The sequence below is a fragment of the Penaeus japonicus genome, unplaced genomic scaffold (genome assembly GCF_977035675.1).
Source record: "Penaeus japonicus unplaced genomic scaffold, GWHDUDI00000001_assembly GWHDUDI00000042, whole genome shotgun sequence".
Taxonomy (NCBI): Eukaryota; Metazoa; Arthropoda; class Malacostraca; order Decapoda; family Penaeidae; genus Penaeus; species Penaeus japonicus.
This window is the reverse complement of record NW_028234444.1, coordinates 19,955,335-19,960,812: the sequence shown is the minus strand read 5'-3', so window position 1 is coordinate 19,960,812 and position 5,478 is coordinate 19,955,335.

Below are 5,478 nucleotides of genomic sequence, written 5' to 3'. Positions count from 1 at the left end.
ATATATAATATATATATATATCATATATATATATATATATTAAATGTATTCATATATAACATTTTATATATAAATGTATATATAAATATATAATACATAATATATATCTTGTATATATATATATATATATATATATAGATATATATATTAATATATATAACCTCTGCGTGGGTGTGCGAGTCACGTCATATATAAATATATGTTGGATTACATTTTGTTAACTACAGCTGCCACCATGTGTTTTGAATAGAATTTGAGTGTCACCAAATTGTCAGATTAGAATTTTATATGGGAAGTTAAACTTAAATTATTGACTGCAAACGGTAAACGCTCTCCACGACGTGGTACGGGACAAATTTGTGTCACCAAAGAAAGTAGTTTATTATATGTGAGCTTAAACCTTAACTTACTAATTTACGTAACACTGCCTCCACTCAGGGATTTATTCTTATGGGGAACCCCTGAGGAAACCCTGTAATAATCATTGAATTGTTGGTCCTTTAAAAGGCACGTAGGTGTGACTTATGATAAGATTATGAATTGAAAAAACTTGATTAAGTTATATAAGGAATAAACACATAATAACAACAAAAAAAAATGAAAACTCTGACTATTTAGTTTGTGTTAGGGCCACCTAATTTTAAATGGATATCATAAGAATATATTAATGTTTTTCAATATGTTTATATCAAATTATTCTAATGGGTCATGAATTACCAAATCGCACAGATTATTTATTCCTACGGAGTAAAATAACATCAGTATAATCAGTTCCTGATAGAAAAAAGAAAAAGAAAAAGACAGAAAACAATTAACAAAATCAAAGAAGAAGAAGAAAATAAAGAGAATGCGGAGGAAGATAAGAAGAAAAACAAACAAAAACAAGAAAAAAGAAGAAACGAAAAGGAAGAAGGAATAATGATAATAAGAAAAGGTCTTAATCATGACTATCTCTTTTCGTCAAGAGTTGAAGAAAAAATGTGGGGCAAAAGAATGAAAGAGCACAAACGGAGAAGGTGAATGGCGGAAAAAGAAATAAAACGGATGATAATTAAGTGTTTTAATGATAAAAGAAAGCATTAAATGTTGGTATTCCTTATCATAGTCATTTATAATTTGTTTTTTTTCTTAAGAACTAGTATTTCGAATTTTTAGTATGCTAGTTTTTCCTCATTGTAAAATGCATATAAAAATTACATAGTATGGCATAGCATGAGTATCGTATCGTATATTATGTCCGCATTAAGAATGAAGCGAGAAAGGGATAATGCCACTTAGCTATAAGGCGAACATAGCACTAGATAATCGGAACCAAATTTAGATGACGTTTGATAATAAATCATTTGCAAAATAAACACAAACTGACTTGCTGCTACTATATGTGTGTTAGTTCATCAATTTATAATGCGTGTTTTTCTTAAAGAAGGCGGTGTTGGGTTATACAAATCCTTCCTAAATGTATATTTCATCTAGTTATAAAAAAAGAAAGTAAGAAAGGAAAAAAAATGTACTAAAAATAAGTCTATTATACCATAATATATATAATATACGAAACCTATGATGATCCATAGTAATCCAGCCACAACAAAAAAAAATATAATATTTCCAAATATATTAAATACAACACTAAAATTGTGTGTGTGACAGAGAGTAGAGAGAGAGAGAGAGAGAGAGAGAGAGAGAGAGGAGAGAGAGAGAGGAGAGAGGAGAGAGAGAGAGAAGTCGAGAGGAGAGAGAGAGAAGAGAGAGAGAAGAGAGAGGAGAGAGAGAGAGAGAGAAAGAGGAAAGAGAAGAGAGAGAGAGAAGAGAAGAGAGAGAAAGAGATATAGAGAGTGAAGACAGAGGAAGAGAGAGTAATTAGAAACCAAGTTGAACAGGAATTAACCGTCTGTGCAATGCATATGCACTAGTAGAAGAACGGAAAATGTACACAGAGTGTGAGTGTGGAGTCTGTCTAAAGTGTGAGTTTTGTGAGATGGTTATATAAGAGAGTAACGATCGTTTCTTTTTCTTGCTGGTTGTTCTTTTTCAACCGGGGGACGGAAACGCCCTCGAACCCCCGGGGGCCCCCCCCCTCTCCCCCGACAATCCAAACTCTATTATACTCCCAAAAAATGTAAAACGAAAAGAAGGGAGAGAGATAGAGAGAAAGAGAGAGAGATTAGAAAGAGAAAGTGAGAGTGTGAGAGAGATAGAGATCAGAGAAAAAAAAGAAAAGAGAAAGAAGAGAGTGAGAGGAGAGAAGAGAGAGAGAGAGAAGAGAGAGAGAGAGAAGAGTGAAAGAGAGAAAGGATTAAGAGACAAGAGAGAGAGAAATAGAGAGAGAGAGAGAGAGAGAGAAAGGAATAGTGAAAGATAAAGAGAGAGAGATAGAGATAGAGAAAAGACAGAGAGAAGAGAAAGAAAGAAGAGAGAGAAAGTGAAAGAGAGAGAGTAAAAAAAAAAGAAATACCGAACAGAGAGAGAGAGAGAGAAAATTGAGAGAGAGAGAGAAGAGTAAAGGAAAGAAAAGAGAAAGAAGAGAAGATAGAAGATAGAGAAAGACGGAGAGAGAAGAGAGAAAGAAAGAAAGAGGAGAAGAGTGCAAAGGTGAGAGAAAAAAAAGAAGAGAGAGATGGGGACAGTGAAGAGAGAGGTGGGGGGGGAGAAATAACATACACATCATCTCTAAGAAAAGCGCGTCGATACAGCAGGCAGCCGCTTCCATATCCACAACAAATAGATAAACACCAAATAATCAAATGGCTACCCCCCTCCAACCCCCCATCAACCCTCGCCACACTTCCATCCACATCATCACCTCTCTATCTCCCCTCCGCCCCTACTCCCTACCCTTCCCTTTTTTTCATGTCATTCGTTTAGGGCCGATCACTCTCCTTCAATCTAATTTTAACACCACACTCTATCTCTCCCTTTCTCCCCCTCCCTCCCTTTTCCCCCCCCCTTTCCCCCCCTCTTCCCCCCTCCCTTTTTTTTTCCTTTTTTCTTTTTTTTATTACCTTTTTTTTCTTTTCCCCATTCCTACACCCAATCAATCTCGCCTTATTTACACCTACTACTTTTAAACCTAACCCATTAACCAATAACCCCAAAGCCCTATGTCCGTTATTTCACCCCCTCTCACACATCTTCTTCCCCTCGTATCTTCCCCCCTCCCCTCCCCTTCCCCTCCCCCTAAAACCCCTACCCACCGTCCTACCCCTTAACCTACCCATTAACCTACCCCGTACCCCTTACCCCGTACCCCCTACCCCCAGTCCCTCCCTCCCCCCTTCCCCCTACCCCCAGTCCCTCCCTCCCCCCTTCCCCCTACCCCCAGTCCCTCCCAATAGCCCCAAATCCTTAAGAGAAAGCGTCGTGGGGAAGGGAAGGGGGGGGGGGGGTAACAGAGATTGGGGGATATATTGGGGGAGGGGTGTAGCGGAGACGGGAGAGGGGGGGGGGAGGGGAGGAACCCGGGCAGATGGGCCTCAAAGAAGCAGTCCGAGTTCTCACCATGGCTCGCATGCCAGAAGTAACGATTTTGCTCCGTAAAACAAAAACCCTTCTGAGATGTGCTTTTCTCTTTAAGTTTTTATGGATATTTAGGGGGTTTTGGTTAACTGTTGGGGGAGGAGGGGGGGTGTAAACTAAATGGTTTAATTTCTTAAATTAATCTTTTTCTTCTTTTTTTCTCACTACTTTTTTTTTCTCTCTTCCCTTCTTTCCTCTCTCTCTTTCTCTCTCTCTCTCTCTCCCCCTTTCTCTCTCTTTCTCTCTCTCTCTCTCTTTCTCTCTCACTCTCTCTCTCTCTCTCTCTCTCTCTCTCTCTCTCTCACACGCTTCACCTCTCTCTCTCTCCCGTCTCTCTCTCTCACTCTCTCCTCCATCTCCTCCTCACTCCGCTCTCATCTTCTCTCTCTCCCCTCTCTCCTCTCTCCCTCTCTCTCTCTCACCCATCCCTCTCCTCCATTCTCTCTCTCGCTCCTCCACAACCGACAATCTCTCTCTCTACTCTCTACCCAATCTTTCTTAATCCTCTCACACCTCCTCTCTCAGCTCATCTCCTCCTCTCTTAACTTTAAGATCCTCACTCCCCCTTCTCCCCCGCTCCACACCTATTCTCGCTCTCCCACTCTTCCCTTCTACTCCTCCTCTCCTCTTTTCTCCTCATCTCTCCGCTCTCTCTCTCTCTCTCTCCTCTCTTCCTCTCTCTCCTCCCCCCCCTCACCTCTTCTCTCTCTCGCGCTCATCTCTCGCCGCGCTCTCTCCTCGCTCTCTATCTCTCTCTCTTCACGCTCTCTCTCTCATCTTCCATCCTCTCTCTCCTCAACCTCTCCACCTCTTCCCCTCAGTCCCTCTCTCTCTCATCTCGCCTTCTCTCTCTCTCACTCTCTCTCTCTCTCCTCTCACCCTCTCTCTCTCTCCTCTTTCATCTACTCTCTCGTTTCTATTGTTTCTTTTTTTTCTCTTCTCACTCATTCACTCATATATACATTATATATATGTTTATATATATATATATATATATAGAATATATATATAAATATTATATTATATATATATATAGTATACACTCACAACTAACACCACACACACACACACCACTACAATACACACACAATACAACACACACACACAGCTGATATATATATATAATATATATATATATATTAAAATATATATATTATATATATAAATATATATATATATATCTATACAATACCTACATACTAACATTACATACAGTAAAGACCTACATACATTCACACACCACAACAACCACACACACACACACACACCCACGTACACACAATAAATATGTTTAAATACATATATTACCATATATATATAGATATAATATAGAATAATTTATGAGATATATATATATATATAAAATTTATACACATATATATACATAAATGTAAGTGTGTGTGGTGTGTATGTGTTTTATGCGAAATTACGTATACATATAACATAATACATAACATACCACATCTTCCAATTCCTCCCTCTCCCCTCTCTTTCCTCTCTCTCTCATTTCTGGCGCCCCCATTTTTTGTTAATGGCTATAGGTTAGTAAAAACCATTAAATTACACCATTTATTTGGCAAGAATTATGGTCATGTTGCAGGCATATAACGACACACTCAAATACATTTAGAGCCCTCGTAAATTTCTCAAAATACTCCATAAACTGATTTGTACCTGCTGTGGCTTCCCAAGGTTACCATTCAGTGACCAAAAGACTTGACCTAACCTCTGGAAGAGGAAAGAGAGCGTGTATTAATGAAAGGAAATGTAGAGAGGAAAAAGATTAAGATCAGAAATATTGAATAAAAATAATGTTGATAACTTTTTTTTTTTTTTTTTTTTTTAGCTTTTTTTTTTTTTTCTCGCACTTTTTTCTTTCTTTTATCACGCCTGTCACTCCCTCTTTCTTTATCACGTCTGCCACTCTTTCTCTCTTTCCTTTCTTTCTTTCTTTCCCCTCCCTCG